The 27,862-nt window shown below is 33.3% G+C and overlaps 1 long non-coding RNA gene across 1 annotated transcript; it reads right to left on the reverse strand.

The window, feature by feature from the left end:
- Positions 1–1,369: 1,369 nt before the first annotated feature.
- Positions 1,370–27,829, reverse strand: LOC132430738 (uncharacterized). The gene is made up of 3 exons (XR_009520555.1): positions 27,766–27,829; positions 21,039–21,244; positions 1,370–1,397 (listed from the first exon to the last, which is right to left on the reverse strand). It is a non-coding gene; the product is annotated as an uncharacterized lncRNA (long non-coding RNA).
- Positions 27,830–27,862: the final 33 nt, after the last annotated feature.

The raw sequence follows: 27,862 nt of genomic DNA on the forward strand, positions 1-27,862 counted from the left end.
AGGATAAACAACTTTATAAAACATCAACATCAGACAAGGCCACTCCGTGATCATGGAATTAGACAGAAACAGGACCCCTCAGAAATCACATCTAAACACAGAAAAAAACTTGAGCAATTTTCATACGACAAAAAACAGCGATATCCTCCTATCTTGGCAAAGATGAGTGATTGCTACTTCTTTACCAGTTACAACTTTAGTCTCACTCTGTTCTTTCCTCCCTCTAGAAAAGATTTGTTAAAGTGATCAATCGTAGAATTACCCCTGCTTCCTGACATGATCCGATTCAGAGTAAAACCCCATTTCCTTAAAGCCTTCCCCAAATCACCAACACAGGCCCAAATCCTACAATAACTCCTCTTTAACACCCTCTTAATAAGATAACCAGTGGTTCCCCAAGGAATGTGTTCTCCCTCAATGCAGTGATTAATAAGCACTACCTGTTCAACCAGTAATCGTTAGCAAGAGAGCATTGACAGAGAAAAATCATCAGATAGGCATTTATAGACATGTTATACCTGACATCAATTGTATTATTTATTAATGTTCTTGCTATTTATTTTTATAATATATTCTCAGATGCTAAAAGTGTTAAAGTATCCATAATTCGGCTTACCATTTTTGGTTGAGAAGGGTTTACATCGTATTTATTTAGATAGATTGTTTTGAGTTGGATGCACAACAGGTTTAGGATGTAAGTATATAAAACTACACATGATAACTAAAGTTATCTAACCATCTAAAGTTAGAAAAAATGAAATATTGTTTGTATATGACATGTCAACCTAAATACTTAGCATTATGAACAAATGTTTGGTGATATAATAGACTAATTGGAATCTATGAGAACTAATGAGATAATTCAAACATTCAAAAATCAACATTTTCTTACATATCTAGGAGACTAGAAAATAGTCTCCATATCCCCATATGCAACATCAACAACAATAAATAAGTGGGAATAAGCTCAGTAAGAAATATTTGGAACATATTTGATGGAAATTTAAAAATTTTATACCCACATTTTTATAAAGATTGAATGGAGATGTGTGTAGGAGGGATGTTAGTTCCCCTTGTACTAATTTACAGGATCTATGCAATTCAAATTAAATATATAAAGAATGTTTCTTGAACTTAATTAGTTGTAAAACAGTTTCTAAAATAAATACATGAGAACATTTTGAAAAATAAAAGCTAAGATGATACACTAAGGCCTGCCAGATTAAAGTGTAATATAAATCATCAAAATTCAACATATTATAGCAGGAGTAGACCTACCAGACCAGTAGAATAGAGTGAAAGCCTCAGCGATAGAACATGGTATGCAAAAAAAAACTTACCAGAATGTAGTAAGCAAAATGATGTCCCCCGTCCAAAAAATGTCTGTGTACTTCTTCCTAGGATGGATGAACATGTTACCTTATGTTGCAGAAGAGATTTAGCAAGTGTAATTAAGATTATGAACCTTGAGATGGGGAAATTATCCTGGATTATTCAGGTGGACTCAATCTAAACACAGGAGTCCTTAAAAGCACAGACGCTTTCCTGGCTCTGGAGAGAAAGAGAATCAGTGATGGAAGGGTCAGATCAATGCAACATGAGGAAGATTTGATTCAACCTTGACTGCTTTGAAGATGGAGGAAAGGGGCCACGAATCAAGAAACGCAGGCATCCTCTAGAAGCTGGAAAAGGCAAGAAAACAGACTATTCTCAGAAATGAATGCAGCCTCGCAGATACTTTAGTGTTAGCCCAATGAGACCTATATTGGACTTCTGATTCACAGAATTGTAAGATAATAAGTGTGTGTTAATTTAATCCACTAAATATGTGGTAATTTCCTATAGCAGCAAAAGAAAGCAAATGCACAGAAGATATTGTAGCTTCATAAATCCGTATGGCAAAAGTGTTATCGAATTAGTGGCACTGAGACAATAGGTTAAATTATGTTAGAAGAAGCAAAATTATAGATTTCCGTCTCATACCTTACAATGACAAAATCCATATCAATTATGAAATCGAACAAAAAAGAAACCGTCCAATTAGAAGATGATGTAAGGGCCCATTTATTTACTCCTAGGATGGTTAGGATCTTTTAAAGCACAATAGCAATTGAAAAAGTGGTAAAAGAATAGAACAATAATCCATGAAAGTTATAATGGCTGGGTATCAAGAAACACTGTGAGAAAGTACTAAAAGGCAATGAAAACACTAGGGGACAATAACTTTAAAATAAATATAACAAAAGGTTAGCTTTCTTAATAGGCAAAGGGCTTATATAAATGAATGACGTCAATACAGTCTGCCCTCCACATCACCTAGATTTTGAACCTGAGGATAGGGAGGACCGACTAACTGTAAGGGGTTTGAGCGTTCAAGGATTTTGGTTTCCTTGGGGGTCCTCAAATTATTACCCTGCAGATACAGAAGGATGACAATATTCCCAATTTAACATGGTCAGACCCATAAATAATTTGGAAAAGAAGAAAAATATTATGAAAACTGGTTAATTATGACTTGTCAATTCCATATTTGTGAATTCACCTACTTGCTAAAATTTATTTGTAACCGTAAAGTCAATATTTGTGGCACTTTTGCAGTCTTTTTTTTAATAAATTTATTTATTTTATTTTATTTATTTTGGCTGCGTTGGGTCTTCGTTGCTGTCCATGGGCTTTCTCTAGTTGCGTCGAGTGGGGGCTACTCTTCGTTGTGGTGCGCGGGCTTCTCATTGAGGTGGCTTCTCTTGCTGCAGAGCACGGGCTCTAGGCACACAAGCTTCAGTAGTTGGAGCACACGGGCTCAGTAGTTGTGGCTTGTGGGCTTAGTTGCTCCACGGCATGTGGGATCTTCCTAGACCAGGGCTCGAACCCGTGTCCCCTGCGTTGGCAGGCGGATTCTTAGCCACTGTGCCACCAGGGAAGCCCACTTTTGCAGTCTTTTATGGAATATGCAGAACAGTGAAAAATTTGAGTGACCGAATGCACACATTCCTAGCTGAGGTCAAACAAGCTGACCTCTACCTTCTTGTTGCAGCTCTCATACTGTAAACAAGTATCCTTTCCATGGTCTATTTAGTGCCACATTTTTCACATTTTTATGCTTTTTGTTCGTGATTTCACTATGTAAAATGGCTCCCAAGTGCTGAAATGCTATCTAGTGTTTCTAAGTACAGGAAGACCTATGTGCCTTATACAGAGAGAATACATGTGTTAAATAAGCTTCATTCAGTCGTGAGTTACAGTGCTATTGGCCATTTTGAGTACAGTGTTAACGAACCAACAATATATATTTTAAAGAGTGTCTTTAAAGAGAAGCATACATTACAAATATTGTATAATGATCAGTTGATGAAAATGTTTGGAACTCAGGCTTCCATGAACCTAATTCTGTATTCCCGCTGGGAGCAATGGTTCAGTATTCACTATTTCAGTGTTCACAACAACTTTGTAGAATTAACTACCATGAATAATAAAAATCAATTATAATTAATACTATGAAAAATATTCATTCTCACTAGTAAAGAAAAGATGCAGTTAATGGAAGTAAAATATATTTAAAATTTCAAAATGAATGACATTATCTCTTTTTTAAACATGTGTTAGTGTCAGGTGTACAGCATTGTAATTTGACACCTGTACACACTACAAAGCAATCATCACCACAAGTCTAATTACCTTACAGTTGACCCCCTTCACCCATTTCGTCCACCCCAGAAATTCTCTCTTCTTAAATACTTAAACTTAATGTAAAAAAAATAGTAGATAAGATATGCAAGTATACACTGTGTGTGACAGTGGAAATTAGTAAAGTCTTTCCATCAAAAAAAGATGCCTTTAAAATCTCTACGTACCTTGATATACAAATCCTATTTCTAGTAATTTATTCTAAAGGTGTAATCAAAGATGCAGATTCATATAAGCGCCTCTTTATTCCAACAATATTATAAAAGTAAAAAATTACATCTTAAATAAATGTTTCACAATAGGGTAGTATGATACATCTATAAAATATAAAGTTTAGAGAGCAATAGAAAATGTCCAGTTTATTACCTTATTAGAAAAGTAAAATACAGAACTGTATATTCAACATTATCTAATTTTTTAAAAAAACATACATGTGATGTATGTATGTTTTGTATGTTTTCTATATATATTTTATATTTATAATAACCTAAAAATTATCACAAATAATATCTTAAGAATTAATACTATTTATTGCTAAAGTGACCATGAGTGATTTTATATTCTTCTTTTTAAATGTATTTTCTACATTTTCTTCAATATGCATGTATTTTGGAAGACATTCCAAAAGGCCTATTCAATCTTTAATAACCTGAAGAATCAGCTGTTATAACATCAATCTGAAGTTTTATTAAACTCCTGTGGCACTTCCCGAGTGAGACATCACTCTGAATCTATCACATTTTTGTCCTCTTACAAGAGCTGAAAAAGCATAAGTGATGGTATCTACACTATTTTTCCCATTTGAGTATTTTGGGTAAGATTCCATCTTTATAGATTGCCATTATTGTTGTTTCAGTTGATGCTTTTTTCTAACTTTCCATTTTCCATCTTGGGGAATCACTTTGATCTAGGTATATAAGCCACGTAGAATTGGTTTGCTTTGTTATCAACCTTGAAAATTATTTTTCTTTTAATAGGCAAGTTTAACACATACATTTATTAATATTACTGACAGTTTTCTTCTTATCACTAACATTTTTTGATGTTATGTTTTCCTTTTAAGTTTTTGTTTTGCATAAGTCTTCATATATATAAGAAATTTCATATTTTTGTTCTAGTGGTTGTTTTAATATAATAGTTGAGCCCTTTCCTTTTAAACAATATCTATGTCTTGCCTATTCTATAAATAATTATTGATTTTGCCTTTTTCCTCCCTTTCCCCCTTTTCACATCCAATTTAATCAATAGTATTATTTTATTTCATCTTTACCTTTGTACTGTTAATGTGCTTATATCTCTACAATGAGATTTGTGAGTTATCACATATGAGGCAATCAGCTAGATTATTCTACTGACTACCTTATTCCCCTGACTCCATCTGCCAACTCCCATTATTATTATTTATGCTATTTCTATACTTGCTGGATATATAACATCTACATTATATTCTGTTACTATTACATGCACCTTTGTTTCAGATTTGCAGTAAAATATATCTGGATCTTTTGCTGAGACTCCCCTCAGTAACTTTTTGCTTGAAGTTTATCATCTAGTTGTTTCCTAAGAAGAACTCATGTGAACAATACCCCGTGAGTTCTTACATGTTCAAAATTCTTTGGTTGTAGCTTTCATCCAGTAAGCACTACTTGACTTGATATAAAATGTGTGGCTTACACAGTCTTTCCTTGAGTATATCATAAGTGTTCTCTTCTGTTCTGATTGTTTATTCTTAAATGTAAGGGAGAGATTCTGATCTACATTGCCTACAGTCTCAACACAAGCTCTATAGAGAAAATTTTTATTAAATACATTTCATTCTCAAAATAAGGAACTATATCTGTTAGGAGAAAAGTCACAAAGAAAAGTATGTCTCTGATAAGACAATCACCCTAAAGCCTATTCTTCTCTGAGGAATGGCTTCACACTGTGCTAATATACATACAGTAGAAGCATTCACGAGCTGTTAACTAAAATCATGTTTGATTTTCCTATATTTAGATATTTAGCATGAAAAGCATTATCAAAAGAATCTCATTTACCATAAAGTGAAAATTCTGGCTATATAATCATGTGAAATGTCTTTAATTTCATTTATAATACACTGGCAACCCCTATTTCCTCTGTGGCAAGTAAGCTGTTAGGTTATTTCTGTGGCATCATACATTCGGATAAAAAATTAAAGGCTCCTGTTAGGAGTGCCTGTTTATGTAGATAAATTGACAGGCCGATTGACATTTACCCAAGAGTTTTGAAAGAACTCAAGGGTAAAATTAGGAAACCACTATCCAAGATGCACAAATTTTAATTATAAACAACTATATTATTGAGGAAAAAGATAAGTTTTTAATCAGATTTTCCATATACAGCAAAGATGTAAAAATCACCCTCATTTGCAGTGACTTTCTTACTGATCTCCCTCCTTTTAGATGATGTTCCTATAGTTCAGCCCATACACAACCACAGGAGTTCTAATCCTCAAATATTGTTTTGTGTATCAATCCCTGGCTCAGAAACCACTTACTGTATAAAAGTCAGACTCCTCCGTATTTAACACCATACTCAGTATGATATCCATCTGTTCTTCCAATTATATCTCTCATAAATTTCTCTTAGATTAGACCTCTTTGAAAGATCTATTCGTTGCTCATGGAACATATAAAACAGAGTTCTGTCTTTGCTTACATCCTTTGCTATTTTTTATCCCTAAATTACCCTTTAGGATTTCATGCCATCTTCTCCCCCCTTCTTTCTGTGAATATCCATCATTTCATTGAACAGCCAGTACAAATCGACAACTTCTGTGAAACTTTGTCCAAACGTTGCCACTGTTCCTTGAAATTCTATAACTCCTGTTGAAAGAGAGACAAATGGACACTAGATTTGGAAGAGAAATACTGAAAGGGGCTGCTTGGACTTGTATATCATGTTTTTAAATTTTAGAGGAAAATAAGCACATAATAAAATTTCCAAGGCTGTGTACTTTTATTTAGCACCATATTCATCAGATAAGGACCAAATAGGGTTTAAGAACCAAAGGAGTTTAAATTAAGAAATCCATTATTATATTTTACAACTTCAGTAGGTCAAAGGATGAATTTGTCCTATCCATAGGTACCAAAATAGTTGATAAACATATAATTTCTGATAATAGCTCTTAACAAACTAGGACTAGAAGGGTACTTTCTCAGCATGTATCTCAAAGTAACTGTAGATAAATGTCACAAAAGTCATCAGTGACTTTCTGAAGATATTTCTGTTAGGTGAGAGACAAGATAAGAATGCTGCTAGTACAACTTTTAAAACACTTTTCTGGAAGACCTAGACAATAATATAACAAGAATAAAGATAAGAAACCAATGTATCTTAAAGGATATGATAAACACAACTATTTGCAGGTGATAGAATTTTCTGCCTAGGAATCCCAAAAATATTACTAAAAATATAATGCATATTAAAAATGAATAAGCAAAATAAAACAAGTCTCCTTTGTATCAGTGAAAAAATAGTTCCAAAATATAGGTTAAAATTATAATGTATTAATTTAATGCAGTTGAAATAAAAATTAATAAGAAAACGTTAAATCAATATAAAAGGGTATAATGGCATGAAAAATACTCATTCACTCTTAAATAAAAAATATCAGTTTAATCAAATAAATGCCATTGTTTTGTTTAGAGAGTAAAAATGAAAGTAATTATACCGAGTGTGGAAATAAACAAAGATCGCACAAATTAGAACAGCAAAGTTTACTTATTCAGAGCTTTCTGTAACAAGGAAGTCAGCCACCATCACTTGATGGGTCCACATTAATGATACTGGGCCATGTCCATAAAATAGGATTCATTGGGACCATTCATGAAGATGATAGTTTTGATATAGAAAGATGATCAAGTGAAAATAGCATTATTACAGTATTATTCAATTTTTGTAATATACATATATGTATGTATGTGCATAGAAAAAGTCCGAAAGGCTATAAAACAAAGTGTTACCAGTTGTTATCTCTGAATGATAGAATTACAAGTTTTTTTTTTAATGCTTTTCGGTAAACTATGGGCATTTTACAGAGAAAATATATGACTTTTGTAATCACAGAAGCACAGGTGAAACTGGTTAATAAAATATTAATCCAGAGAAACCCCTAAATCTACAAAAAAAAAAAAAATCATGGTGTTAAGCTATTAGGCAACAGAGAGGTATTGAGAAATATGGCTTTATATGTAGTTTAGCTTTTTTATTGCCCTAGCCAAATGGTTTTCAGTATGGGCAACACAAACTGATAGAATTTCGGTTAAGGAGGCACTTTGGATCTATAACTGGAGTAGAACTGTGACTTTGTTTTGTCTCCCCTATACTACTCGGACCCGCAGGGCAGTGGTCCTTCAATCTGGTTGGTTAGGTATACTTTGGAATTCACTGAAAAGGACGAAGGAAGGAAAGAAGGGAGGGAGAGAAGGAGGCACAAAGAAAAGAAAAGGGGAAGGAGGGAGGGAGGAAGGGATCCAGCCACTGCCACTTTCATTTGACAGAGCCTCAAAGGCAGGCAGAAGAGTGGGAGAGCTTTACAGTAGACAAAAGAGAAGACTTCAGGTATGCCCCGTTGGAGGTTATTAGCATGGGGGAATTGTGGGCAGGCTAACTAGAAGTGGGTCTTCCTACGTGATAGGCTATGGGTGGATATTTGGCTTTCTCTGGTTGGTTCTAAGTTCGAAGCAGGGACAAAAGTTAGAAAAGTTGTCGGTTATTCTTCAAGTCCCGGTCATTCAGGGCCAGTTGTTACAGGGCTGTTGTTTGGCTTCCTAGACTGGCTTTCAGAGATAGAGGTCTGACTTTCTAACATGTCTGACTTACAGATAGTAGCTTGGCTTCCTAGGATGATTCCTGCAGGTTGTGGGTCAGAATTCTATTTTTATTTATGGTCTGGCCATTGTCTGATTATATATTCAGTTTCTCTCCAATGTCACAATATTCGACTAGCAGTAGGACGCACATACACTGTCAGTGGATGTACAAATCAGTAACATTCCAGGAAGACAATTTGGTATTTTACATTGAAAGCCTCAAATTTCAAACTATATTTGAAATGGTAGTTCCACATCAGAATTATGCTACAGAAGTATTGATGATTCATGTACAGAGGTACTTACTGCAGCATTGTTTAAAGTAATTAAAAATTAAGAGGAAAAGCTAATGTCCAACAATGGAATGAGGAGGAGGGGAACTGAATAACTTAAGTTAATTAAGTTAATAAATTAAGTTATATTTAATCTATAATTAAAATATTACTCATTTACTAAAAATTAAAATCATGTAAAATTATTTATTCGCAAGAGGATTTTTTAAAGAATGTATGTAAACTTTATATAAGCAGTCTGAAAAAAGCGAACTACAAAATATCATTATAGATAAAAGGTGAGGAGAGAGAGACCAAAAAGGAAAGAAGTTAGAGAAAAGGGAGGGAGGAAGGGCAAGAATTAAGATACATTTTAGAAGGAAAGTAATGATCTTTGGATCCTCGTAACTAAAATAGAATTTTACTGTTTACCAGGTAGTCTTCTAAGCATTTTACCTGTGTTAACTCATTTAATTTTCATCTTCGGCCCAGAAAGACCAAAAACCTTGCCAAAATTACAGAGCAAGTAAATAGTTGGCTTGGAATTTGAACTATTATTGACTGACCCTGGATCCCAGCATGTAATTTTCTCCTTTATGCTTTTTGATATTGACCAAATGTTCCGCAGCTATTTATTAGTTCCAACCCTCTTTAGAGATTTTTTTTTTTTTTTTTTTTTTTACTGAATATAAAGCCTTTTCTCATTTCAAGTATATGGTGCTGTGCCCTTCTCCTATTTATTTCCAGTGAATAGGGTCTCTCTAGAAGTACATTTTTTTATATTGCTGTAGTGCCTTTAGCATAAATAATAGCAGTAGAAATTAAAGTATTTATGGAAATTACAGTTAATTATTGTACATGTGTTTAAAATTAAAGGACATTGTCCCTAGGGCACAGTAAGGACTAAGATTGTAATAAATGATAAATAATGATTAAATAATAGATGAATAACTTTACGTATCTACTAGTCAGTAATAGTAACTAATAGGAAAAAGGTTTCATAGGAACTCTCTACTTTTGGATAGCTGGGGAACCTCTCTATATACGTTCCTTCTATTTATTCATATATCGAATAATGATTAAATAGCAGCTAAAAATACTCAGAAATTATAGAATCAGCCGTATTATATGTATGAAACCTTGCTACTGTCCATGTAACTTGGAGCCACTTAAGCATATTGCTGCTTGGTTTTTGTATATGTATGTTGGGAAAATATACCTATGCCAAGGGGGTAGTGATTTAGAAGATTAAATAACATTATATATGATTCCTACTGTAGTATTTGTGAATTAAATGAAGGATAACCTCCTCCTACTACTACTTATCACCATAATTATTATTATTCTCTTCATAATCATAACTATTATTATATATTTACATAATCAACATACATTTATTTTTTTTCATAATACATATCAGGAGCAATACTGGGTTAATACTAGTGGTTAAGGTGTGACTAAAATTCTGGGCTCCCTGGTGGCACAGTGGTTGAGAGTCCGCCTGCCGATGCAGGGGACACGGGTTCGTGACCCGGTCTGGGAAGATCCCACATGCCGCGGAGCAGCTGGGCCCGTGAGCCATGGGCGCTGAGCCTGTGCGTCCGGAGCCTGTGCTCCGCAACAGGAGAGGAGGCCACAACAGTGAGAGGCCCGCATACCGCAAAAAAAAAAAAAAAAAAAAAGATGTGACTAAAATTAAACCAAAGCCAAATCTACAACCACAAGTCGAAATATTGGTCTATCCAGGAAAGATAAACTATATTTCAGAATGCCTGAACAACACACTAACACTTAAATCAATTATTTAAACAATTTACTCTCAGGATCTAACCTCTCTTTGAAGAACTGGCCAGAAGCCTACATCAGATGATCCTGGAGAAAAAGAGCAGGCTTCCATGATAAAATAAGTTGGGAAACACTGCATTATGTCTCCTTTGGAAATTCGCAATGTGTAGTAGCATATTAACACCTCTGGGAAGTTTTTCAGAGAAACACTATTTAACTGTATTTATCCCCAGAGCATTAAAAAAACATTAGACTTTGGAAACCTTTTTAAGTTACGACTTTTGACATCCTTTGGAGCTACTTTATGTCAAGGTACCTAATTGTTACTCAATAAATTATTGGTAAAATTAATTAGACATATCTAAATAATAATTATATAAACCTTCAAACGTCAAGTCCCTAAAAAAGTTTTACAATATAAATAATATCTGCGTGCATGTGTATATATGTATAAGTAAACACATATTTTAAACCTGTAAATCAGTTTTAAAGAGTGGGATTACTGGTGATTTCATTTTTTAAATACTTTTTCAGTAATCCATATTTTCTACATTGAATAAACATTTCTTAATCAGGAAAATTAACAAATAAGGTATAGACTTACTGTAATTTATCTGAATATTAAAAATTAAAATCTTAATAATTATTATACATGTCCTAGTATGAGGATTGTTAGAAGACACAAAATGAATTTTATGAATGAGCAATAATTATCTAAATATTTAGTATTTATATAATTTAAAATTTATGCCTTCCATTGTCTATTACTCATATAAAGAGATCGGTGATTCTCTAATGATCCCCACATTCTAGACACTATGCAATTCAAAGGCAACTTAAAGTATTGATCCATGAGTCTCAGATAGTTACTTTTTAACTGTAACGCTGCCTTAATAACATAGAATAAAGTTGCCAACTTAAATATGACACAACCATGAGGTACACATATGACAATAAAACAAACATTGATTCCATTGATTACTGAAATTGAAGCACATACAGGTTTTTCATGTGCAAAAAAAATATAAAAAAACAAACAGGGAATCATTCACTTTTATACTAAGTTTTAATTCATTAAAAACCTTTTTGATTCAATTTTATTTTAATTAGCTTTGTGGTATTATTTATCTCTAGTGAAAATTAAATAGAGCTGGTTATTTTTCCCTGGAAAAAATTTATAGCCAAAAATTTATTTATAGCAAAACTTTGAGGTGCTTACAAAAAACAAAGCATTAAGTATAATAAAAAAGATTCAAATGTAATCTTTTTATATAGTTCAGTGAATCAAACGAGCTGGACTGTGTTGCCAGGCACTGATAGAAATTCACTCTCTAGTCAGTCGACAATATTTACGGAATGCCCAAAATTTTGCAGTTCCCAGAGTATATAAGACAATAGTATTGTTTATATTTATTTTCCTGTAATTCCTTCACATCTTCATTCTTTAAGGCATGTAATCACTCTAGGAAAGATATGAGATTTTTCGCAGCTATTCAGTTCACACACACGTGATATCTAGAAGCAAAATTCATTTCTTCTACATAGGTGTAAAAAATATCTTACATATTTTAGGTCATCAAGATCTTGCACTGAAATTCTTGATCAGTGAGTACTTCTTAGCTCAGCAGTCTGTTAGCTCTTTTCATAAGTGCCTTGAAACTGAAGGAAAATCAAAGGAAAAACTGACACTCTGCTCCTTTGATAATTTTTAGAATTGCCATTAATGAGGAAAAATATTTGAGAAGTTGTCTTCCACTACTCTTCTCCAATATTAAGGTTAAATGAGTCAAGAGTGTGTGTGTGTGTGTGTATCACAGGCAGGGAAAGAAGTCAGGATGCATCATTTCTACAACACAAGGTTTAGAATCAGTCTTCTCTGTGAAGGACTTGAACTTTGGACTAAAGTGTAAATCAACATTGATTAAAAATAACTGAAATCCAAAAAAGCAAAGAAATTTTGTAAGACCACTTCCCTGCTATAAATGAGTTTAACTTTCACTGCCAAGGCAAATTTACTCCAAGGCATTGTGGTAAGACACAGATGAGGAGATGTCAGTTACTCTTAAGAAATCACAAACTTTCTCAAAGAAATCGAGAAAATTTAAATTACAGAAGGAATAAGAAGATGGGGTAAAAAAAAGCTAATGAAATTTGGTGCTAATTTTGTATTTTTTTAATTTTATTTTTTATTGGGGTAAAAACACTTGAGAGATCTACCCTCTTAAAAATTTTTAAGTGCACAATACAGTATTGTTAACTATACACAGAGTGTTGTACAGCAGTTCCTTAAGACTTACTCATCTTGTATAATTGAAACTAAGATTTTTTTTTTTTTGAAACTAAGATTTTAAAGTGAAGTAGTAAAAGGATAGTTTGTGAGCACTTTGAATGCAGTAAAATTCATGAAGACCAAAGAATGTATTCACTAGGAACAAGTAACAAGAAGAGGTTTATTACCATTTTTTGCCAGGGTTTCTAGATTAATATATCAAAGAACTGTGGTAAAAACAGTTTATCTGAATTTCAGCAAAAGATTCCATATGATTAAGTAAGGGAGAAGATTTGGTTGAATAACCCATTTCAGAGGTGGATTAACAGACTGATTTACTTAGAAAAGAGGCATCTTTTGGCATTATATAAGAGCCCAGTCTCAGCCCTTTCTTGATTCCTTATTAAGCAAACATTTATCACGTGACAGCTATATGCCAGCCAATATACTAAACACCTAGATAAAAGGGGCATACCGTCAACTGGGGGAGATTTGCATGTAATCAGGAAATGACAACATTGGGGGCACATGGAGGGGATTCAAGGAACGTCTGTAGAAAGTCATATACTGAGCTGAGTTATTGAGTAAAAGCAAAGTTAGGATTACTTGCAAACTAAGAAGAGTGTCACTGGGAGAACAATTAGCAAGTACAAATAAAATAATAGCAAAAGGATGTACAGTTCACAGGAGAAATTGCATGTAAAGCATAAAGCAAGGGAGAAGGTGGAAAAAAATGTGAGCCTAGCATTATGATAAGAATTCAGAAGAAAAAATGGACATAAGTCATGCTGAGAAGTTCACACTTCATCTTGAAGGTGCTCAGAAAATGTTTAAAATATATAGATGGTATCTGTTAACTTGAAAGATTATTCTAATTGATGGGAGGGGACTCAAAGATGGGAAGCGGGAAAAGCAGTAGAGAAGTCATTGCAGTCATTCAGGTAGGAGAACACGATGGCCTCAGACAAAGTCATTGAGGATGGAGGGACAGGGGCATCTTTTAAATATAGAGGTTGATGATTCATTGAACAAATTTATTGAGTATTTATTAGGTATATGCAGCTAGGCACTAGGACTTTAGTGCGAAATATCACTGATTCCATTTTTGCCCTCATGAACCAACAGCTGACAGGTAGTGAGTGTTTACCAGGTGCCAGGTACTGTGCTGAAAGCATATTCTCAAATTATCTAATTCTATTTTAATCCTCACACCAACCTGTGAGGCAGATATTACAATTCCCAGACACTGAGATGAGGAAAAATAGACTCCGAGAGTTTCCTCTGTCCAAGATCACTAATGATTATAAAGAAGAGGAACATATGGCTCTCAAGACGCCATATCCTTTTTAACCACTGAGATAAGTTTGAGAGATGCCCAAAGATTTTATTAAGCAGGTTTCAGTCCGTGAAAGGGCGTTCATTCCAGTTAGTTAAATTGAGGGATAACAAATTAATTCAAAAGGTGATTGAGGAGAGGAGAGGACAGAAAACAAATGGGATGTAGTCCAGAGATTAGCCATTGAAAGAAATCATTACTATCCTAGGGCTGGAGGTCCAATAGAGGAGGGACCCCTGCCACAGCAAAGTCAGGGCTATCACATTGGCAGCTGACACCACAAAGGAGTTGCAGTCATTTTAAAGACAAAAGAAGAGGTATTTATCTCCTGACTTCTCCTCTTCTTCCAACATGCCTCCAAGTCATGCCCCTACCCCCCCCACCCGCCCCCCAACCAGTGTTTCCCAATGACTGAGCCTAGCCAGAAGCAGAGGGAGCTGGTAAGAGAAACAGGGAAAGGGAGTGTCCAGTATTGCCCAGGTTGGACTTAATCCATAGATGTTTGAAAATGTCGTGATTTTCCTAAAGTAGTAAGCGGTGGGTTAAGATTTGTGTTTTAGATAGATCACATTCCAATTGTAGTATAGGTAAAGGAATTGAAGAACGCAAAACAAACCAGAGAAACCAATGGAAGACTTTTGCATTAGTGCAGGAAAGAGAAAGGATTCAAGGGCAGCGGGATACCATTAATTCAGAAAGAGAACAGGGGAGCAGCAGTAGATTAGGCTGAGGAGAGAAGGTGGTGGGTTTAGAAAAATACTAAGTTTAAGTTGCTCCAAAGGAGAAGTGCAGAATAGAGAGTCTGTAGCTTAAGCACTGTCAGAAAAGAACATTTTACTTTTGAAAGCCCTTGGTTAATATAGATAGTAGTTGAAGCCGTGGGTGTGGTGGAGACAATTTAGAGTGAAAAGAGAAATAAAATGTCAGGATGTCCCCAGAATGATATCATCAATTCTAACTAGTGTAAGGAAAATCAAATAATAAACCTCTCCGTAACATTTTGTAAAAATATAACTTATATGGATCAATGGGCATAGAGCAATGGAGGTGAGCCAAGTGGTCTGTGAAGGGCACTCTTTGCCCATTTAGTGCCACTAATGTGCACTAAGTAAAGGCAGGAAGCAGAGGTGGATAAAGTCTCAACCTTTTTAAATAGACAGAGGGTGGCTATCAAGTGTGAAGTGTGTGAAATATATATCCTAAAAAATAAATTCCCTTCTGAAATTTTAGATTTTAATATGATTCAATGGATTTGTATTTCTGTAAACTAGATAAAGCCTGTACTTTGTCCTGTGGATAATGAACATGTTCATAGATACAAAGACGTTTTAATTCACATCTTGATAGAATCAGTTAATACAAATCAAGAATTTTAGCTATCAAAGAGATTATATACATATTAACCATGTGCATCTGAATATACACCATTAAAGAAGTTTGCCTCGAACAATAAATTTCAGTGATACGAAATGCCCCACAATAACCTGAAGCAGATGCATGATATATGCCAAAAGTTATAAAGGGAACATTACTCAGTTCAAAACATTTAAAGTATCTCGTATAAGTAACACCTGAAAATTAGTGAAAAAAATGTAGAAGGCTATATATTCATAATCATAATAGTGCAAACCAGAGATTTATCTGATCACTTGATGAATCACAGAATATTTTTAAAATACCTGGGAAATCACCAGGTGAAGAAAACACCCTTCCCATCAGAGCAGTTTTAAAAGACACTAATATGCAAGTTATTTATACACACTCACCAGATGTATATTTTAAGAACTACTCGATATCTTAATAGCAATCACAAAATCAGTCTTTAGCTTGTAACCTCATCTTCATTTTAATGATTTCAAAATATAGCCACGTTATTGGGCTTGAGGTTGCATATTGCTGCATTTCTCGTTTCATAGCGTTGTGGCTTTCCATCGTGGTAGCAATAAATTCTAGTAAACAGAGCTATCGACAGCATTTTTATAGGGTCACATGGAGCTATGGCACTAGAAGTGTGGTGCTAAGTAAAATTTGAAGGCTACTATGTTATACTCAATTGTTTATTAAGGCATTAAAATCAGGTCTTCCCAGGGATGTCTGAACGTTTTTCATGATCTTTTCTCCCCTTGACAGTTCTAGCTTTTATGTGGCGATTTGGAAAAAAAAATGATTACCTAAGATTTCACAGAGTTTGAAGTTCTCATTAAAATACAAGCTTTACAAAAGAATATTGCATTCTAAATAAAAGTAATTAAAACTAGGTGTTAAGTAAAAATGCTCATGATCATATTTAGAAATCTGTATGTTACATTAATAGTTTGAGTACTCATAATCATGATTTTGAATATACATAAAATATGGAGAATCTTTAATTAATAAAATTCATCAAAATTGGGAATCCCTCGTTCTCCAAGAATGTGTCAAACATAAGTTTTATCTTAATAAATTGAAATACCAATATAATGTTACCCTATAAAACCATTCTTTATTTGGGAAAATTGTTCTTCACTCACCTAAGCATCTTTTCAGGTTGTAAAAAAACGTGTGTAATAAAAAGTTTTATTGCACACATGTAATTTCATGTGAACATAAAAAACATATAAACTTTATTTTCTATTATGACTCTTATTTTGAACACATAAAAATAACTTACTCCTTGAAATAACAGACTACATAGTTAAATCTTAAATATCTTATAATATCAATTAGGTTTTAACGTAATTTGGAAAGATACTAGCGTTGAAACAAATTTCGTGCTGTATTACTAGTGATATGGGAGATTAGTTTGTTCATAGGCAAACACATTTTATATAAGCAAAATGTGTTTATTTTAATCCAAATTAGAGAAAAATATGAGTCAAATTTCATGATTTCATAGCTACTACTATTTGGGATGAGGAGAAAGTTAGAATATAAGTTTTCGAAACTGTTGACAAAATAATATTCATTAAGTAATAGCAAAAATGGCACATAGATATGACGAAAATCTTGAAGATGATATGTGAATAACTGATATCAGAGAAACACAGATGTAGTCCATTCTTAGATGATTCACACAATTTAGCAAAACTCTTAACTACAAACGCAAGTCAAATTACCTGCCTTCTAGTACAAGCCCTTCTGTTACAGGAGGATAAACCACCTCCCCTCTGCTATCCCCTTCACAATTGCACTAACTGGAATAGAACTGAGTATAAAAGTTATGAGTGCACCCGTATAATAACTCTTTTAAGAAAAATTTTAAACACTGATTCAAGCAATCAACTAAAAGCAAACCTACCCATAGATACATACCCTGGCACTTTCTAGAAACAAAAGGAGTGACACATTGTCTTAAATCACCTATACAGTTTTTGTTATGAGAGTGGGCGGTCATATTTTTTTTTTTTTTTGGGCGGTCATATTTTACTAAATTTTGGTGAAATCATTTTTGTATTAATTCTCTTACTAAATTTAAAATAAGCATTTGTTTAAAATCTGACTTTCCACCTCTTTACCTGTTTTGTTCTGGTACCTTTGTACGCCACTTCATACATAAATATTTCAAAAAATGGTCAACTCGAGTATAATTTACATACACTTATGCTTTATATGTATAAGACGTACTTTAAGCACAGTGATTTGGGTTATGCTTACATTATTGGTGTGTATTCACTACAAAACAGATGCAAGACTAAAAATTCAATAGGTGGCTAATAGCATTTGTACTGCATTTTCTATAAACTTTTCCCCATGGATCCTAAAGAAATTCTTTATAAGATAATTTTAAAAGTGTTTTTCTCTTTGTATTCTCTTCTGGGGGATTATAATGAGCTATGCTTTCATTAAGATGTCTCTCAAGATTTGCAAGCCTTTAATACAACCATAAATTTTGGTAATCCATTCCCAAATAGTAGAACTTAGTAGATTTTAATGTAAAGAAAAATCTTCTTTTTAAAGTTCATAAGAAGAGAAACTTTTAGTGGGTGTTTGTTCTTTTATGTGTCTACCTATGAAGTCTTTTCTAAGATCTGTTCCCTAAGTATGTTCCCTCATTGTCAGGGAAAACTATTCTTATTTGAGTAAGTTATATTTATATGTGTCATGTATATAAAGAAAATCTACAGTCCCTTTGACAACTTCCCGAATATTCAAAATCCAGTTATATAAGTTGTTTATTATGAAAGTCCCACCCTTTTTCTCCCCTTCTTCAGTGTGGTAACCATTTTATGTATGACACACCCATAGCAACAGGGAAGAAGATGGAATACAAACTTAATCCCAGTATTCAATCACTGATTAACATGGCATTTAACCAAACTTTCCAAAACTAAAATGAAAGATTTCAGTGTAAGAATTCCATATATGGACTACCCACAGCCTCTTTCAGGAAGCCAATTAAAATTTTATTGTAACTAATTAAATTCAGGAGACGCTACCCCACACCTTTCAGAATGTCTTTAAAAATAAAGTGACCGAACCAAGTGCTAGTGACGATGCAGAGTAATTAGAACTCACATACATCATTGATGGGAAGATAAAGTGGTATAGTTACTTTGAATAACAGTTTCTCAGTCTTTTATGAGGTTAAACCTACACTTATCATCTGATCCAGAAATTCCATTCCTAGATCTTTACCCAAGTGAGAAGAAAAATTTCTTTACACAAAACATTATGTGAATGTTCCTAGTGTCGTACCTCAATTTAGGAATGGATAAACACTCAGTGATGAAATACTTCTCAGCAATAACACAGAATGCACTAATGTTATACCAGTAACATCGGTGAATATCAGATCTGCCGTGTTAAGTGAAAGAAGCCAGCTTCAAAAGGCTGTATACTATATGGTTAATGTATACAACATTCTAGAAAAGGTAAAACTGTAAGGACAGAAGACAGATCAGCAGTCGCCATGGACTGGGAATGGAAAGCACGATTGTATACAAAGGGCAGAGGGAAATTTGGAGACATGATGAAACTATTCTACATGTGGATTATAGTGCTGGGTACTTGAATGCATTAGTTTGTCAAAACTTAACAGAACCGTACACTAAAAAAAATGTACTGTATAAAAATTATACCTTAATAACAATACGGAAAATTTTCCCTGTAGAAGTGTTGGAAGTGGTGTAGTGGAATCAGAGCCATACTTGAAATAGTAAGTTCTGGCTTTGACACTGATTCAACTCTTGGATAGAAGTATGTCCTCAGAAAGTTACTTCAACTACTTGGGTCTCAGTTTTCTCATTACATGAGTATAGGTTTTAACAACTTGAATAATATTAACACAGATGTCTATTATAAGGGTGAAAATGATATCACAGATGTGAAAGTACCTAAAATGAATTGGATTTCCTAAAATAATATTAGGGTGATGAAGCTTTACCACTGTCCGCATCCATTAAATACTCCAGTGTTTCAACAAAAATGATGGTCTCATCATACATGGCAATAAAAGTAATGTTTTGGTGGAATCATCTACATTTTATCCATCAGCACTCAACTACGTGAACTTGAAGTAGAACTAAGCAAAGGAAATGAGAATGCAGTATATTTTAGGCTTAGACTAACACTAACTTACAGGATTTGAATTTTTTTTGGAGAAAATAGTCTTGCTTTGTGTTCCCACGCAATGTGGTGCATAATGTTTTAGAATAATTAGCATACTGTTAAGAAAGAAATGTCTTGTATTCTTACCTGCCACATGGAAATTTGCCCAATCTACTAAGTGATTTGTCATTAAATAAGTGAGTTAGACATTAATTTAAATTTTTAACTGTGCTATGGTGGCCTTTAAATCTCCATATTTACATCAATTCCTACATTTGTGAAGCTGTTGATTCCATCCTGCCATGCTTAAAGGGGAATTTAAAGTACCCTTTGAGTTTATTTTTCTGAACTTGCTACAACAAAACATTTTGCTGCTGTTCTGAAGCAGGAGAGTGCATTTCACAATACCATGGGGTCTTCCCTTGAACTAAATACCATGTGATCCTTGCATTCTTGAATTTAATATTGAGCAAGTAAAACATTTTACAGCTGAAATATCAAGTGAGATAATGTAGCCAAGGCAATATCCAGATTTTTCTGGACTTTTTAAAATTAGTTTAAATCCCACCCTGAGATAGTTAATACAATTATATAGCTTTTCATTACTGTTTCAAACCAGAGCATGGCCAAAGGAAATAAAAAAATTGTTTTTATTTTAAAAACATTTCGCCAAACTCCTCACACAGTGGTCATTGTAAAATTGGGGGTTGTGCATATTATTTAAATGTCACTTTTTGCATTCAGTTTTTCTGCACATTAATGTTATGAAACTAGTATTCAGTAAAATAGAGTAAGTTAAACTGGAATCCACACTTGTGAGGTGACATTTCTGTGCTTACCCTGGTCTCAGGAGGGCATAATGCTGTACATCCTCTATTATTGTTCGTTCATTTGTGATAGGCCCACGAGGCTTAGATGTGTACTCTCGCCGATGTACGCAATTGCCTTCAAATAGCCCCACTTAGATCTCTAATAAGCATTTAAAACTTACATGTACAAGGCCGAACTGTTGATTTGTTGCCCCCAAACCTACTTATCCTCCAGTGTCCTCCACCTCAAGTTAAAAAAAAAAAAAAAAAGGATTTAACTTTGACCTTCTACTTTCTCTGTTATCCTCCATCCAGTGCATCAGGAAATCCTTTCAGCCTTACCTTCACAATTATCCCGAATCTTACAACATCCACCATTATTATTAATTCAGGTTATCACTATCTCTCACCTGCAGCAACCGAATGATGTCCTCACCTCCCAGTAGCCTTTCTATAATCTGTTCTCCACAGAGTCCTGATTTTTAAATATAAATTAGATCATAGAATGCTAAGTACCTCCCCAAAATTTTCCATCTGAGGTGACGGTCAGATTGCAGCTCTCAGATCCCTGACTGCAGGGATCATGATGGACTGATGATGGCCCCAGCTTCTGCCTCTGAAATCCATCATCTCATTGAGACAGAGACTAGATTTTTCACGGTCCACTCCCAGCCAGTGACTCAGTACCACAGAGATACTAATGCAGGCTCTTTCCCAGGCATCTGCAAAAACCAACACGGAAAGAATTATCCTCAGTGGTGAAGAACTAAAGCCTTTCCCCTAAGATCAGAAAAAAGGCAAGAGTGTTTACTCTCACCACCTCTTCAACATTGTGTTGAAGGTCCTGGCACTGGAAATAATACAAGAAAAAGGAATAAGACATTTAACTGAAAAAAGATACATAAACTGTCTTTGTGTACAGATGACATGAATGTCTATATAGAAAATCCTACATCTATGAAATGTTACAAAATCTAAAAAAATGTACTTAACAATTTTATAGGATACAAGTTCAATATATGTATAAAATCTATTGAATTCCCATATTGCAGCAACAAAAAATTATAAATTAAAACATTTTAAGTATCATTTAAATGTCATTAAAATAGAAAAATTTTAAAGGGGTAAATTTAACAAAATATATGCCTGACTTGTTCAATAAAATATACAAAGAAATCTTAAAAACCACAAATAAACATAGAAATAATAACAAACATGGATCTAAGACTCAATATTGTTAAAATGATAGTTGTTCCCAAAATTAATTATAGATTAAGTAAATTCCAATTAAAATAACTTTTTTGTAGGAACTCGCAAACTAAGATTTTACATGTAAATGCAGTGGATCTAAAACAGACCAAGTGTGAAAAACAGCAACAAAGTTGGAAATTTTATACTCTGTGATTTTAAAGCTTATACTAAAAACTATAATAATCAAGACAATGTAGTTTGATGTCAAGAAAACATGTAGATCAATGGAACCGAATAAAGAATCCATAAATAGACACACACATATATGACCGATCGATTTTCAACAAAAGGTGCTGAGGCAGTTCAATGGGGAAGAACAGTCTTTTCAAAAAGCCGTGGTGGAATAACTGAATAATGCAGAAACATAAATTCTCAGCCTTATCACACATAGTGTTTAAAAGTTAACGCTAAATGTGTCAAGGACCTAAACGTAACAGGGAAAACAACACAACTTCTGGAAGAGAACACTGAAGAAAGTCTAAGTGGCTTTGAGTGAGCAAAGATTTCCTGAGTAGGACACAAAAAGTAACTTAGGCTTCATCAAAATTTAAAACTTGTGTCCTTCTAAAGATACTGTTAAAAAAATGGAATAGACTGGGAGAAAGTATTTACAAACCATATATCCAGTGAAGGACTTACATCCAAAATATATAAATAACCCTTAAAACTCAAGAATGTCCAATAAAAACTTTGATTTATAGCGCTATTTCACCAGACCACAAAGAGAAATGGCAAATAAACACACGAAAAGATACTCAACGTAATTAGTCGTCAGGAAAATGTAAATTTGAAATTAAAAATGCTATTAAATATACACTAGAATGACTAAAATGAAAAAGACTGACAAAACCAAGTGTTGGAGAAAGATGTTTTGAACTGAAGCTCATCCATTGCTAGTTAGAATGCAAAATGGTAAATCACTCTGGAAAACATTTTGGGAATTTCTTATAATGTTATCATTTCATTTACCATATGTCCCAGAAACTCCACTGTTAGGTTTTTTACCCAAAAGGAAGATATATATTCACACAAAGATGTGCACATGAATACTTCTAGAAACTATAGTCTTAAGAGCCAAAAAACTAGAAAGAACTGAAATGTTCATCGTCTGATATATGTGTAATCAGGTTATGTTATAGCTAAACAATAGTACATTACTCAGCAAGAAAAAGAACAAACTACAAATAGATGCAACGACATGGATGAATTTCAAAAACATTCTAAGTGAAAGGAGACCAGATGCAAAGAGTGCAAAAGATATGGAATCCTAGAAAAGGCAAAACTATCTATCCTGTTACAGAGGAGATTAAGGAACTTCTGGGAGTGATGGAAATGTTCTGTGTTATGATTGTGGTGATAGTTACACAACAGTACACATTTGGCAAAATCACTGAATTATATGGCTAAAATTGATAAATTTTAGTTTTGTAAAATATATCTTAATAAAGCTGACAAAAAACAAAGGAAAACGAAAAATTATTGAGGATGCAAAATAGCTTTTGTTTTCATGAGTTATATCTATTGATATTTTATTATAAATTAATACTGTAAGAAATTTAAATATATATTAATTTATTAGAAAACAGTTTTTTCTATAAACAGTGTTCTGAAATAGTTTATTAATTAAAATATACATAATGTACAGAGATTATGAACAGAAATAAAAATATATTTCACTGTCTTTCAAAAAATAAGTCTACTACCCTTTAACATAAAAAAGATTTCATGAAAAAACTATATATTTCAAAACAAAATTCTATGAGAAGAATAGCGTTATTTTACATTTTGCAAATCTTTTTAATGTCTGACTTAATAGGTAGCTGGATTTTTATGTCTACTTCTGTATTTAATTTGTTGTTATATGCTTATGAAGAAAATCTAGTCTTACACAGGCAAGTATTTTGAATTGTGAGGAATATTTTATAGCCTTTTCAAGTGATAGTTTCTTAAATGTGAGTTACATTGTAGAATATGAAACCCTATAAATCAACTTTCTGTATTGTTGCATTGCACTTTTAATGGATCTAGTATTATTACCCATGCATGCGATACCAAACATTGGCTAAGATATAAAGCTGTAAGACCTGGTAAGCATTCCTGGTGAGGGGAAAAATGCTATGTGCACACAGTGAAAGCAATTTGACATTATCTTTTAAAATGGAACAGGTATGGACCTTAGAAAAAACTTCCACACCTGTGCCCGTACAGACAGGTATGAAGATATTCACAGTGGTATTGTTTGTAATATCAAAAACCTGGAAACCTCCCGAATACCCATCATAGAATAATGTATAAAATATAACATAGCATAGTCATACAATGGAATATAATTATATAGCACTGATGAAGATTGACCAAAAGCTGTTCAGCAACATATACAGATTTCACAAAAGTACTGTGGGCTGAACAAAAATAAATTGCTTAATAACATGTATAATGCCATGTTAAAATCAGGTTTAAAAATAGGTAAAACTGCACGAAATATTGTTTAGGGATATATGTATTGTGACAACTGATAATCACAGCAGTAAACAAGGAAACAATTCAGAATCATGAGTACCTCTGAGGGGAAAGCATGAGAATGGAATTAGGGAAGAAATCAGTATCTTCACCAAAGAGTAATGTTTTATTTCTAAAGTTGATGTTTGTTTTATCATTAGTCATGATTATGATTCATAACTTACATATAACTTGCACATGTTATGCATTTTATCTATGTACATGTGATTGGATTAGAGAATCCTTTAATCTTGAGGTAGGCCTAAGATATAACAATGGCCACTTCCATGATGTTATGTTTTCTGAAGATTTTTGAGAAGAGGACTTTGCATCTTCTTTATAGTCTACGGAGATCTCATATGGTTGCACTTATTTAAAGTGGGACGTAACATAAAGTAGTATCATATATGATAAGATTTTACAAATAGTGTGATCAAAGAAAAAAACATATTGGAACCATGTAGATTTTTTTTTTCAAAAATCTACGTAATATGCACACATGTAGACGTATACCACACAATTAATAGTCTTATGACTCTTAACACAGTTGAGACCAAATCAGTGACCCATATTCTTTCTTTCTATTGTTCCATTAATTTCTATTCTACACAAACACAAGCAGTGCCTTATATGAAATATGCCCAGGAATTGCCCCACAAACACCCATTCTTGTGAAAACAAATAAAAATCAGAAGCAAACCAAAGAGAATCTCTCATGCTATTCACTGCATTTCATTTTGACTTCTGAGGGGTTCTTTTTAGACCCGTGCAAATTCATTTAAGCTCTGGTGATGCAATACAACATTTATTTTCATGACTTCCCTATCAGATTTAACAATCAGGCAGTAACAAGAGACTATATATTTTCATGGCATTCTTTCAGGATATTAAAATATAATAACTTTGAATTCTGACCTTATTTTCAAGGTCAGATATACGGTTCATGAAAATAATATTTATGGTTCTGTAATAGAATATTTGATGTGATGCAGAAAAAATTCTCTGCAGGATTTTATAGGGAACTATCATGAACATATTTTATTTAGTAAGATCCATTGTTGAAAGTGAAGTGATATAAAGAACAGGCTCTTACTTGATACACAGCCTCAGTGGAATGCTCACAATTGCTATTTGGGCAACGTTAGTAATGCTCTTTTTTTTTCTGATTATCTAGCCCTTAATTTTACTTTGTATTGGCTTTAATGTCTTTCAGGTTTAAGACAGCTTTGTAAAAGAGTTAACGCACTCTACCCTCATTACAAAGGTGTCTTTAGGAGTCATATTTTGATCATAATAAGTAGGCTGTATTATGTTAAGGATAATTATCACTGATAAATTTACACATTTGGAAGCCAAAAATGAACCAGTAGTTTTATATAATTACAAATGCACTGAAAGGAAAAGAATATGTATTCTTTAATTGATAATACACCTTTCTTTCTTGAGTCTCAGTAATAAGAGAACACCAGAAGAATTATAATGTGTTGAACTATTTTTTCATTTTAAAAGATTTCCTTTTTATGCGCCATCAATAGAAGAAACCTATTTTGATAAATCAACTGTTATTGCTATTTACGTTTTTATAATATATAAAATATTGATTTTATTATCAAAACACTATAATCCTACATCATTAAAAAGAATACCATTCTTAATTACAGGATATCCACCTATTTTATTTTATCTTGCATAGATATAGATAGTAATAACAAATGATGTATTACCTTTATGTTCTCCATACTCAAAATTTTCATTCAAATATATAAAATGTCTCAATACTAATTATTTAAGAGTTATTAAACTTCTGGCACCTTTGGACTTTATCCTCACAGGCCATACCCTAGAAGACTGGAGTCAGGGATGCCTGATTACCTTATATTCTCTGGTTCAAAGAGAAATGTTATAAAAAATAATTCATCCACATATATTGCAGTTACCTCAATTAGGGAAAGACAAAACACAACCACACTTAGATGCTAAAACCCCTAAAATAGTAAAGAGTAATGGATCTTCTTCTTACTAGTACAACAAATACTCAGTACTTTCAAGTTAGGGATGCTTGAAATATCTTCCCCAGTTCTTCCATAATTGTCTACACTTCTTCATTTGTAATCCCTGAGCTTGTTGTAATGCTGGATTTAACCCAATCACTAGTGTTCACCAGTCATATAGAGGGCAATTTGGAAATTAGGCTGTGGAAGCTGTATCCTGAACTTGCATAAACTAAAATGAAATTGAAGAAGGCTGGAGATATGAAAGTTGAAGAAGGTAACATAGCACCAGAAGTTTCAATCTTATACCTGTTACAACTACTCTATTCTAGATCTAACTGAAACAATTGACACTTTCCTCACTGGTATCTCAAAACTGCTATCTAAAACAATATAATTTCATCTCCTAACAAATATGCACATCATTAAAAATGAAAACTTGGGTTGTACATTTTTCTAACTGGTATTTCTAATTTGAAATAAATCAGAGGTTGGTGCATATAATGCCAAGTACAAAGGTCTTACCTAAGTCCATTTGAAAAATAAAAATGTTTTAGGATAAAAACACTGGCAAGACATTTTCCTGGATTTTTCAACTTCTTAATTATAACCTTTATTCCTCACCTTTCCCTGCACACCCTAACTCTTCACACTTGCCAAGTGACAGAAATAGACAACCATAAACTTTAAGATTTTCCTATGAGTATAGGATGGGGCCCAAAAGTGACATAAGGCTGGGGAAGGTACAGTCATCTCTGACTTGAAATATTTCTTACTGGCCAGTGGAACAATCTCACATCAGGCATGCAGTCCCAATGCACACAGAAGATTATTTTCAAAGTAGCTTAGACTTCTTCCTAAATAAACGTTTGGAGGCTTGATCTCTGCAGAATTAAACTCTCTGAGAGGCACAATATGAAAGGTCCTAAATAAAAGCATGGCACAGGGAGAAAAAAAAATGACTTGTGTCCAATTTCTCTCTCATTTTTTGATTCTCCATTTAAACAAGTAAATACACTTCAAAAATTCTACTAAAAAATAAATGAGAATTCCAAATAATGTCAAAAGGTACTTTTTTTAAAGTATTTCCTGAATTTGAAGACTTATGTTGTTTCATATACCTATTTTTATACAAATTTTTATCCTCTTGTAAGAATACAGAGTTAGAATAGTCAAGTGCATCTTGTGAAAAAGTAAGGTATATTTAGATTTTATAATAAATATATAATTGTGAATAAAAGAGTAAAAACATAGGATGAATAACCATTTACCTAAAAGTCTTATTGGAAAAGTCATAATTGGTAAAAAAACAAAACAAAACCAGTCTGGATCTACTTGTCTTTTGCAAATGAACTAATCAAATTTATCTGATAATTTATACCATACCACAGTGTTTCTGGAAGAGTATATATAAAATTCGGCACAGAAAGATTTTCTTTATCTCAAGAGACATTAGAATAAAATTTAAGACATCAGTAGGACATATTTTTCATTGTACTTACTATATCTCCCTTAAGATAATGAACATTTTGGTAGCTTGAATCCAAAGGCTGTGATGAGATCCAGGGTGGGAGGCAAGATGTAGGACAAATGTCTTTG

This window comes from Delphinus delphis, chromosome 9, assembly GCF_949987515.2.
Source record: "Delphinus delphis chromosome 9, mDelDel1.2, whole genome shotgun sequence".
Lineage (NCBI taxonomy): Eukaryota > Metazoa > Chordata > Mammalia > Artiodactyla > Delphinidae > Delphinus > Delphinus delphis.